Here is a 12,699-nt window from a genome sequence, read left to right on the forward strand (position 1 = left end):
AGCATTTTAGTGGATTGAAAAATCTGTTACCTATGTATTTTTGGCGTCTCCAGCACGTTAGCTTTAGGAACCAGGTTTTAAATTGTAAGACATTTCCAGGGGCAGATGTGGACTCTGACCACAATCTATTGGTTATGAACTGTAGATTAAAACTGAAGGAAATGCAAAAAGGTGGGAATTTAAGAAGATGGAACCTGGATAAACTGACTAAACCAGAGGTTGTACAGAGTTTCAGGGAGAGCATAAGGGAACAATTGACAGGAATGGGGGAAAGAAATACAGTAGAAGAAGAATGGGTAGCTCTGAGGGATGAAGTAGTAAAGGCAGCAGAGGATCAAGTAGGTAAAAAGACAACGGCTAGAAGAAATCCTTGGGTAACAGAAGAAATATTGAATTTAATTAATGAAAGGAGAAAATATAAAAACGCAGTAAATGAAGCAGGCAAAAAGGAATACAAACGTCTCAAAAATGAGATCGACAGGAAGTGCAAAATGGCTAAGCAGGGATGGCTAGAGGACAAATGTAAGGATGTAGAGGCTTATCTCACTAGGGGTAAGATAGATACTGCCTACAGGAAAATTAAAGAGACCTTTGGAGAAAAGAGAACCACTGAAATGAATATCAAAAGCTCGATGGAAAACCAATTCTAAGCAAAGAAGGGAAAGCAGAAAGGTGTAAGGAGTATATAGAGGGTCTATACAAGGGCGATGTACTTGAGGACAATATTATGGAAATGGAAGAGGATGTAGATGAAGATGGCATGGGAGATACGATACTGCGTGAAAAGTTTGACAGTGCATTGAAAGACCTGAGTCGAAACAAGGCCCCAGGAGTAGACAACATTCCATTAGAACTACTGACGGCCTTGGGAGAGCCAGTCCTGACTAAACTCTACCATCTGGTGAGCAAGATGTACGAGACAGGCGAAATACCCTCAGACTTCAAGAAGAATATAATAATCCCAATCCCAAAGCAAGCAGGTGTTGACAGATGTGAAAATTACCGAACTATCAGTTTAATAAGTCACAGCTGCCAAATACTAACGCGTATTCTTTACAGACGAATGGAAAACCTGGTAGAAGCCGACCTCGGGCAAAATCAGTTTGGATTCCGTAGAAATGTTGGAACACGTGAGGCAATACTGACCTTACGACTTATATTAGAAGAAAGATTAAGGAAAGGGAAACCTACGTTTCTAGCATTTGTAGACTTAGAGAAAGCTTTTGACAATGTTCACTGGAATACTCTCTCAAATTCTAAAAGTGGCAGGGGTAAAATACAGGGAACAAAAGGCTATTTAAAATTTATACAGAAACCAGATGGCAGTTATAAGAGTCGAGGGGCATGACAGGGAAGCTGTGGTTGGGAAGGGAGTGAGACAGGGTTGTAGCCTCTCCACGATGTTATTTAATCTGTATATTGAGCAAGCAGTAAAGGAAACAAAAGAAAAATTCGGAGTAGGTATTAAAATCCATGGAGAAGAAATAAAAACTTTGAGGTTCGCCGATGACATTGTAATGCTGTCAGAGAAAGCAAAGCATTTGGAAGAGCAGTTGAACGGAATGGGCAGTGTCTTGAAAGGAGGATATAAGCAAAACGAGGATAATGGAATGTAGTCGAATTAAGTCGGGTGATGCTGAGGGAATTAGATTAGGAAATGAGACACTTAAAGTAGTAAAGGAGTTTTGCTATTTGGGGAGCAAAATAACTGATCATGGTCGAAGTAGAGAGGATACAAAATGTAGACTGGCAATGGCAATGAAAGCGTTTCTGAAGAAGAGAAATTTGTTAACATCGAGTATAGATTTAAGTGTCAGGAAGTTGTTTCTAAATGTATTTGTATGGAGTGTAGCCATTATGGAAGTGAAACATGGACGATAAATAGTTTGGACAAGAAGAGAATAGAAGGTTTCGAAATGTGGTGCTACAGAAGAATGCTGAAGATTAGATGGGTAGATCACATAACTAATGAGGATGTATTGAATGGAATTGAGGAGAAGAGGAGTTTGTGGCGCAACTTGACTAGAAGAAGGGATCAGTTGGTAGGACATGTTCTGAGGCATCAAGGGATCACAAATTTAGCATTGGAGGGCAGCGTGGAGGGTAAAAGTCGTAGAGGGAGACCAACAGATGAATACACTAAGCAGGTTCAGAAGGATGTAGGTTGCAGTAGGTACTGGGAGATGAAGAAGCTTGGACAGGATAGAGTAGCATGGAGAGCTGCATCAAACCAGTCTCAGGACTGAAGACCACAACAACAACAACAGCACGTTAAGCTTTGTGCTTTAGGATTACCTACGACAGTTTGTGTCATCCTTGTGATGATTGGCAGGTTGTATTTGACGTTGTGGAGGAGAGTTGCTATCGCTGATTTTTGATGTACACGTAGGCGTAGAGCTCACGTGTTTTCGTCGTATCACCTGCCAACCGATCTACCTGTCCTACCAAAGTAAAACAGGAGCAGTCTGGGGTGGTGACACTGTAAACAAGTGGTTGGTGTATTTGTCGCTTCAGTTTTCCCCCTGGGATCGTACCTGCTCCCACCATTTTTCCATTCCCTTTTGCATCAATGCATTACTGACTTTCTCTGCCAGAACTGATGGTCCAGTCTCACCCTTACCCTACCATTCAAGAATTAAAAGTTCCAGCGTTCTATATTTTTGCTCTGTACCTAACTGCTCTTGCAAGTATTTCATCTTTGGGCAGCTTTCTCTTTTTTTATACATTTTTCAGCTTTGCTGAAAGTGTATACAGTAAAATGTCAACACATACACTGATCAGCCAGAACATTATAACCACCTGCCTAATAGCCGGTATGGCCGGCCGGTGTGGCCGTGTGGTTCTAGGCGCTTCAGTCTGGAACCGCGTGACCGCTACGGTCGCAGGTTCGAATCCTGCATCGGGCATGGATGTGTGCGATGTCCTTAGGTTAGTTAGGTTTAATTAGTTCTAAGTTCTAGGGGGCTGATGACCACAGATGTTAAGTTCGATAGTGCTCAGAGCCATTTGAACCACTTATTTAATAGCCGGTATGTCCACCTTTGGCTCGGATAACAGCGGCGACGCTTCGTGTGATGGAAAAAATGAGGTGTTGGTAGGTCGCTGGAAGGAGTTGGCGCCATATCTGCACACGCAAGCCACCCAATTCCCGTGAATTCGAGGGAAGGGGGTGATGAACTCTGACACAATGTTCAGTCACAGACCAGTTGTGTTCGATCAGGTGCAGATCTGACGAGTTTGGGGGCCAACAGATCATGGAACCTGCCACCGTGTTCCTGGAACCATTTCGCCACACTCTTGGCCTTGTGACATTGCGCATTATCTTACTGAAAAACGTCACTGCCGTCAGGAAACATGATCGTTATGAATGGGTGTAAGTGGTCTGCATCCAGTGTACGATACTCCTTGGCCGTCGTTCTACCTTGCACGAGCTCCACTCGACCAATGGATGCCCACGTGAATGTTCCCCAGAGCCTGATGGAGCCACCACCAACTTGCCTCTGTCCCGCAGTACAGGTGTCAAGGAGCTGTTCGCCTGGAAGACGACGGATTCGCGTTCTCCCATCGGGTGATGAAGAAGGTATCGTGATTCATGAGGCTATGCGACGTTCTGCCACTACGCCAAGTCCAGTGCCGATGATCACATGCCCAGTTCAAATGGTTCAAATGGCTCTGAGCACTATGGGACTTAACATCTATGGTCATTAGTCCCCTAGAACTTAGAACTACTTGAACGGAACTAACCTAAGGACATCACACAACACCCAGTCATCACGAGGCAGAGAAAATTCCTGACCCCGCCGGGAATCGAACCCGGGAACCCGGGCGTGGGAAGCGAGAACGCTACCGCACGACCACGAGCTGCGACGTGCCCAGTTCAGTTCTAGTTGCCCAAGACATGGTGTTAACGCCGGCCAGGGTGGACGAGCGGTTCTAGGCGCTACAGTCTGGAACCGCACAACCGCTACGGTCGCAGGTTCGAATCCTGCCTCGGGTGTGTGACGTCCTTAGGTTAGTTAGGTTTAAGTAGTTCTGAGTTCTAGGGGACTGATGACCTCAGCAGTTAAGTCCCATAGTGCCCAGAGCCATTTGGACCTTTTGAACCGTGGTGTTAACACAGGCACATGCATCGGTCGTCAGCTGCGGAGGCACATCAATAGGAATGTTCGCTGCACTGTGTTCAGACACAGTTGTACTCTATTGAGCATTAAAGTCCGGTGTTAGTTCCGCCACACTTCGCCAGCCTGTCCGACATCTGTAACTAGGGCTGACCGCCCAGCTCCATGACATCTGCATGTGGTTTTACCTTTGTTTCGCCACGCGTTGAAGTCATTCACTACAACACTCAGCGAACATCCGACAAGTCGTGCAGTTTCTGAAATCACGGGCTGAGCCTCTGAGCCATCACAATCTGCCCTCACTCAAACTCAGATATATCGCGCGCCTTCCCCATTCTAAAGACGGGCAGCACGCTCACTGATACTACATGCACCGAGCGAGTGTCTGACTAGCAGTCACTCCTCGCCTGATGACGCTGCTGTCGCCTGGACGGGTTCACATCGACAGTAGGTCGGTCGGTGGTCATAATGTTCTGGCTGATCAGGGTATACCAGGTGTAGAAGTATAAAACCGGAATTTCCCTACAGGTAGTGCTGGCCGTCAGTGTAGGGCGCGTGAGACCTCGTCTGCGGCGCCATCTGCTTCCTGTAGCGGCTGACGACGTACGTCAACACACAGTAATCGAACTTCCATACACCGGTATCTGTTCCAAACCCGTAAACAGGTCGAGTTTTGTGCCTACGAACAACGATTTGCGGACAGCATTGGTTTTCTGTTGTCATTAGCAGAAAACTGCTGCAGAATCGCATCGAATCCTTGTCGAAGCTTTTGGATATCATGCTCTTGGGAAAAGACAATGTTTCGAGTGGTTCAAAAAATTCAAAAGTGGTGATTTTGACGTGGGGAACGACGAGCGCGGGAAACCATCAAAAAAGTGCAAAAACACCGAATTGCAGGCTTTATTGTATGAGGATGATAAACTCAACAGGAATTCGCAGAACAATTGAATGTGGCGCAGAAAGTCGTTCTCTTCTGTTGAAAGCTATGGGAAAGGTGCGTACAGTGGGAAAATGGGTTCCGCATAAATTGAATGAAAGACAGCAAACAAATCGAAAGACCACTTCTGAAATGGTGCTCGCCAGATACAAAAGAAAGTCGTTTCTCCATCAGGTGGCAGGTGAAAAATAGATATATTTTATCAATCCTAAGGGTCGTAAATCATGGGTGGATCCAGGCAAACCATTGACATCCACCTCAGGACCAAATCGCTTTGGAAAGAAGACAATGTTTTGGAGGGATCAGAAGGGTGTCATCTATTATGAGCTGGTGAAACCTGATGCAAACGTTAACACTGATCGCCACCAACAGCAAATGATGGATTTAAATCGAGCATTGCGTGAAAAACGACCGGAATATGGAAAATGGCAACACAGTCATATTGCTGCATGATAACGCCCCCTCACACACCGCAAAATGGGTCAGAGAAACAATCGAGGCGTTCAGTTGGGAGATACTAAGGCATGCGGCTTACTATCCAGACTTGGCTCCGTCCGATTATCATCTATTTGCATCACTGGAACACGCTCCTGCTGAAGAACGCTTCAATTGGTATGAAAATGTACGAAAATGGTTCACTGACTGGTTCGCTTCAAAAGACCCGTTTTTTTGGTGTAGTATTCATAGCCTGCCGGAGAGATGGGAGAAATGTATGAATAGCAATGGAGATTAGTTTGAATCAGTTTCAAACAACAGACGAGTAATTATTGCAACCAAATTCTGGTTTCATACTTCTACACCTGGTATTCATTCCACTCTGCATTTGTAAACTGGTTATCGTACCTACCCATCCTTTCAGGTTTTTCGACTTTCTTGCAATCTGTAAGGGCAGTAGCGACGCATGACGTCAGTTGTCACTACTGTGTCTGCCACGCGGGTTGCGGACATGGAGGGTCCAGCTGCCTCTGGAATGTTTAGGCTCTGGCTTTCCACCATGTATGTTAATGGACTGGCACACAGTACTATCGGTACCCTCAGATATTTTTCGAGCGATACAGTTAGGTACAATGCAGTAGTGTCTGACAGTCATAGCACAAATAGCAGGTCTGTTCTCGATTAAAATTCAAACTCATGCAGAGACTGACAACTCACTTTATATGTACAGAATATGAAATTGTACTTTCCAAAAAAGTAATAACCTGTCATTACAATTTTACCGAGTTGCAATATGAGGCGATTTGTGGGGAAATGAGATGGAATGAACGCAGAAGCTCAACGCAGACGGCGGACTTAGGTCCACTCGAAATATACTGGGCAAGTGCAGTTCGTCCACAGGTACACTGATTCCAGAATACTCGTGTGATGCGTCCCAGAGTACTGCTTAAGTCTATGGGACCCGTACTAAGTAGAACTAACAAAGTATATCGAATGTACGAGTTTTGATGGTCAAAATTATGGAATTAAGGCTCGAATTTTTGCAACATCCAACGTATTCACTGGATTTGGCCCATAGTGATATTTTTTTGTTTCAAATGACGAAGAAATAGCTTGCCGGTCGACGGTTCACATCGAACAAGGGGGTCATCCCCGAAAAAAAAGATGCCTTTTTTGCAGATCTTCTGAAATCCTGTTTTTCGACAGGCTCAAAAAAATTAGAGCAACACTTGGAATAGTGTAGAGAGTTAGCTGAAGAATAAAGAAAGTTATCGAAATAATTTGTTTTTAATTCTTTTCTATGGACTTATTGAACGACCCTCGTACAGAAAGAAGACAGTATGCATGGTCAAATTAAAAGCCAGTCACTACATGAAACTTTAATCTCTGAGTTGCTGAAATCCAAGTAACATTCCTCTTTAAATGAAATCTGAGCGGTAAGTGAACAATACGATCTGAGTAACTTTCACCTTACATACTGTAGTTCAAATGGCTCTGAGCAGTATGGGACTTAACATCTTAGGTCATCAGTCCCCTAGAACTTAGAACTACTTAAACCTAACTAACCTAAGGACATCACACACATCCATGCCCGAGGCAGGATTCGAACCTGCGACCGTAGCAGTCCCGCGGTTCCGGACTGCAGCGCCAGAACCGCACGGCCACCGCGGCCGGCTACATACTGTAGTGAACCAAGTATCTTCTCACATTGCGACAGTTTAATGGAAAGAGAATTTAACAGAAGCTAAAGCAAGATAACTTGGAAACCACAACTTTTCCGTATCTTTGCAATGAGTCTCTCCTTGCAGCAGTAATTTGTGGAATGCAAATGGACTTGCTCACCGTATCGCACCTGATAAACCGAAAATGTGTTCGTGTGGCAGATAAACATAGACGTCTTCGTATTGCAAACACGTGCCTTGAAACTCGACTGCGGCGCACACTTATCTTTTTAGCTCAATATTTCATTTTAAAATAAAATAATCTTTCTGCTGAAAGCAGATCATTCTCTTTCGTTCTGAAATATAATGAAACTGAATGCAAATCTCTGGTAAATGCGGCACTTAAGTGCGAAAATGTGAGGATTTGAACAAAGATCAGAGGAGTGGAAAACGACTTTGTAAGAGTAAAAAAAGTGAATAGCGACTGAATATGAACGCATCGTGCAGAAAATCAATAAAAAGTCTGATGTCTTACATGCAAATACCGTTCAATGGGCCACATGACTTCGCATGACCACAGAGTTGCAAAAGACAGAAAATAATGTTACTTTCATTTAAAGAGTGGAGAAGGAACTAGATAGAATACTTGCAGACCGAGGTGAATGAATAAAAATGGACATTGATTCCTGTATGTTTGAATCCAAGTTGTGAAACTGAAATAAAGAAACTGCCATTTCTCATATCAAATGCAGCTGCAAAGTATCTGGCACGAATAAATCTGAAAAATCACGTGACATGTAACTGAACAAACGCCGCCAACTTATGGACCATATCACCTTAATTCTGGGCGATGTTGATTTATTCTGCCCAGTTCAACATAACCGTTTGAACTAAATAGTTCGGCACATCCCAGCAGGACCGCACAGCACGTCCACAGCAGCAGGAGGAAGCAAGAAGTGTCCTTCCTCTCCACAACCCGTCGGTGGCCTCGCTTACCAGTTCACCGCACTTACAATACTATTGGCTGGGTAATCTGACTTTAAGTAGCATACTTACGACATGTCTCTGCCGTCCGCAGCCAAACATAAAGTTACTCTAGGAGACGTAAGAGACTATCTGTTCTCTGAGACATGGAAGCTGTTGCATATTTAGAAGACGCAAAGAGCAGAAGCTAGAACGAACGAATTTGTTTGAGAATACATAGGAAACACCGCTGAATGGGTGGTGGATTACGTGCATCCGAAAATGTTATATAGACTGACAAGGTCTCACGTAGTAACACGTGAGCTCATGTGAAGAAGCCACGAGGAGCGGCATTGCGTTCCTGGTGACCGTACTGTGTACTTGAGGTTCTGCAGGGTGGCAGCTGGGAACACGAAATGGAGAAGGCGAAGTGACCTGCACACAGTAAAAGGCACAACCGACACTAGAGTTGCAGTTCATCATCTTCCAAGCCGGACGTCTGTATAGGGTAAGCCCGGAGCCTGGACTTGTATTATTCTATCTGCCTTTGCTTGCCTTCATACCAGCGGCATACATCCCTCCAGGTGACTTTATAGTCAGGATCAGTGTACTTCCATTCACTCAGTTCATTCGCTTCAGGCTTAGATGAGCATTAAAGACTGTATAGTTGAAGTCTTCGCAGCCAAACATGACGGGAGAGGGACTACTTGTTCTCTGAGACATGCCCTACAGAGTATCGACATGTTACCTTGTCCTGCTCGATGACCATAATCTGTCTCCAGTAGAGTACATTTGGGAGATCATTAGGTGACAACTCCGGTGTCATCCACAAACAGCATTAACCGTCCATGTATCGACCAACCAAATGCAACATGCATACAGCTCCATCCCACAAACTGCCATCCAGCAAGTATACAACAAAACAAATGCACGTTTGCATTCTTGCATTCAGCATTCTGGAGGTTACACCAGTTATTAATTTACCAGCAGTACACATTAAGAATGGCTTATCTCACACTTACATTAAAGTGTGATCTTGCCCAACGTTAATCACTTATGTTACCAAGACAAATGTATTCCCAAAATTTCCTTCAGCTACATTAAATATTTTTGGTGATTCGATATTTTTTGCTGTCAGTGTATTTCCCTAATTCCTTCAAAGCAGCCGTCCGCTGTGGCCGAGCGGTTCTAGGCGCTTCAGTACGGAACCGCGCTGCTGCTACGGTCCAGGTTCGAATTCTGCCTTGGGGATGGATGTGTGCGGTGTCCTTAGGTTAGTTAGATTTAAGTAGTTCTAAGTCTCGGGGACTGATGACCTCAGATGTTAAGTCCCATAGTGCTTAGAGCCATTTGAACCTTCAAAGCATCCTCTTAGCCATCACCATACCAGCTAATTGAATGGAGCTTCATCAGTATCTGTGTCATTAAGCATCTAGACCGGTCGTTGTATGTGACAAAGTAGACTACTTATTAATGTGAAACTTCCTGGCAGATTAAAACTGTGTGCCGGACCGAGACTCGAACTCGGGATCTTTGCCTTTCGCGGGCAAGTGCTCTACCAACTGAGCTACCCAAGCACGACTCACGCCCCGTCCTCACAGCTAAACTTCTGCCAGTACCTCGTCTCCTACCTGTTAGGACGGGGCGTGAGTCGTGCTTGGGTAGCTCAGTTGGTAGAGCACTTGCCCGCAAAAGGCAAAGGTCCCGAGTTCGAGTCTCGGTCCGGCACACAGTTTTAATCTGCCCCGTCCTCACAGCTAAACTTCTGCCAGTACCTCGTCTCCTACCTGTGAGGACGGGGCGTGAGTCGTGCTTGGGTAGCTCAGTTGGTAGAGCACTTGCCCGCAAAAGGCAAAGGTCCCGAGTTCGAGTCTCGGTCCAGCACACAGTTTTAATCTGCCAGGAAGTTTCATATCAGCGCACACTCCGCTGTAGAGTGAAAATTTGATTATACTTATTAATGTGTTTGCAAATCGTAGGATGAAAGGTGTCTTTAGGAAAAAGCCTTCAATGTGTTTGTTGGAACCGTGGGATAGTGTTACTGAGGTGCTGAACCACATGAACTGGTAGACACTTGAAGATAGACTCATCTCTCTCACGAAAGCCTACTTAGAACGCTTCAGAAACCATTATAAAGTGAGGAACCTGGGAATACTCTGCAGCCTTCTATGTATCAGTGTTGCAGGGCGCCATCATGTAGACACGACTGGACTAATTGCAGTGTGTACAGTGCTGTACTGAGGCGTAATACCTGCTGTGTCAGCAACCAACATCACATCAGTGCTTCGAAGAAGCCTAATACTTTTCCGCAAGAGAGACAGCCCTGCTCCGACAGTCCATCAGGAGGCAATGCAAATGCCGCCAGAAACTGCGTACTGCATGGACCTAACCTCTTCTGCCAGACACGTGATCGAAAATAGATATTGCTGTGTCTTAGCGCCAAATGACATTGGGGGCAGCGCTCGAGCCTGACCACACTAGATCGCTCCCAGTTCAGGTGCCGTTTCTTCAATGACTTCATAAATCAGGATTTTAACTCGAGAGCCACATTCACGTCTGACTTTGCGATTCCGAGAGCTGCCAGCTTTGGACGCAATGCATTTGTGGTTCCTCGCCAAAGAAGACGGGTACTGTGTTGTGGCAGCAGACTTGTGGAATAGTAAACACATTTCTGTTTAACTTTCGAACGGCTACACGCTGGACTTTGAAAATTTTAGTCTCTAGAGAACTTACAATTTATTCATTCAGTTTGCACTTTAACACTGAGCGTTCTAAGGAACTTTGACTTATAAATTGTGTGTTTAATGAAGTGGCGTTCTGCTGACAAAAGTTTAATTGTTCCATTTCGAGAAGTGATTTATTTTATGTTTTATTTCAGTCCACTTCGGTGTATACGTGCTATTAATCTTTGATAAAAACTTTTTCAGTTATTCTTACCTTTTTTCCCGCCATATCACTCAGAGTTATTTAAGCAGTGATTCTTACCATTATTTGCAAATGTGAATACAGCGGGTACAAGTCGTAAAGTGTGGAATAAAGCCAAGTTCCCTCTGCTGTGCAGTTGAAAGCGGATTGCAGCTCTTGGGCGTGGACCTAGGCGTGAGATCAGCGCCGACATTCCCCAACAGCGCTAATGGGTCGCAGATTAACGGGTGGGCCGCGGGTCAGGTTTCGCTGTGCTGGCGACGCCCCACCGCGCCTCGGGGACTCCTAGCAAATATTTTCCGACGGGTCGGGACCGCACTCAATTAGGGCGGGGCCAGGCGACGCAAGGCCACGGAGGCACCCCCCGCCCCCCACCAATCCCCCGCCACCTGCCGCCGCCCTAATTACTAGCGGGAGCGGGCGCAGCGGGGTTCACTTGCTGGCGCCGCTGTCTACCGCCCACTGAGCGCAGAATACGAGGCTACCGGGCACCGGGACAGCCCGGCACCTGCTAGCAGACAATTGGAACGAGCCGGCATTTGGGATGGGATGGATAAGTAACAACTGAAGCGTCAGCAAAATGATGACCAGGAAAACCTTGTGTGCACCTTAAGATATGCAACCATTGGTGGAGGGTGTAATTTGGGTTGCCTATCTTAGGGACCGCGCAACATTTTCCTGGGAAATTGTATTTTGGCCACCATGTATGTGGGTTCCTGATACATAGGATTATTCGGAAGCACCTCTGCGGTTTCAGCAGACAACAACATAAAATCTACATGAGCCAGCAGATCGGCTGACCATCATCTCATCCTCAGCCGATTAACATCATTGGATGGGTATATAGGGTGCAGGGGCTCTGAATAACGCTCTATCTCTCGCAGCTGTTGTCAGTTTTCGTCATCTGGAGCCGCTGCTACTCGGTCAAACTGCTCCTTAACTGGCATAACGAAGGTGAGAGAACCCCAGAACATATGATCTGTTCGTACAATATGAATTACCGCGGAAGTAAATAGCCTGTTGACACGCAGTCAACCACGTGGAGTAGCCGCACTGTTTCAGGCGCCATGTTACGAACTACGCGGCCTCTCCGGCTGGAGGTTCGAGTCCTCCCTCGGGCACAGGTGTGAGTGTTGTTCTTAGGATAAGATAGTTTACGTTAGTTTAAGTAGCGTGTAAATCTAGGGACCGATGACCTCAGCAGTTTCGTCCCTTAGCGATTCACACACATTTGAACATTTGACACATAGCATGGATTAAGAAAATGTCATTCCTGTGATACACAATTAGCTCTTCATTCCCACGAAGAAACGAGGGCTGTCGACAGGGGACCTGTGGTTGATTCAATCTTCTTCTTCACAAGAGACGTCCAACCCAGTTGTGTGCACACAGAGTATCATTTCAGTTGTGCTGCTGGATTCGTTATTTCCTGTCAGAAAAATCACACATGATGTAGTAATCGACGAAAAATATCGAGTAAAAGCGAAGTGATATCTGGCTTTACCTGAGGAAGTGTTCTATGCCCTCTGCACTTCCTCACCTACATACAGTCAGTTCCACAAGAAAGTGTATGGCGTTATCTGTATGAAATAAAACACACTATTATATTATAGATATATATTTACAAGAAAATACATGTTATTAATAATTGCCCAATCGC

At 45.3% G+C, this 12,699-nt stretch overlaps 2 non-coding genes across 2 annotated transcripts; both read left to right on the forward strand.

Annotated features, from left to right (window-relative positions):
• The first annotated feature begins 9,768 nt into the window (after window positions 1-9,768).
• Trnal-caa (transfer RNA leucine (anticodon CAA)) lies at window positions 9,769-9,843 on the forward strand. Its single transcript has one exon. It is a non-coding gene; the product is annotated as a tRNA-Leu (tRNA).
• An 81-nt stretch (window positions 9,844-9,924) lies between these two features.
• Trnal-caa (transfer RNA leucine (anticodon CAA)) lies at window positions 9,925-9,999 on the forward strand. The gene has a single exon. It is a non-coding gene; the product is annotated as a tRNA-Leu (tRNA).
• Window positions 10,000-12,699: the final 2,700 nt, after the last annotated feature.

This window comes from Schistocerca serialis, chromosome 8, assembly GCF_023864345.2.
Source record: "Schistocerca serialis cubense isolate TAMUIC-IGC-003099 chromosome 8, iqSchSeri2.2, whole genome shotgun sequence".
Taxonomy (NCBI): domain Eukaryota; kingdom Metazoa; phylum Arthropoda; class Insecta; order Orthoptera; family Acrididae; genus Schistocerca; species Schistocerca serialis.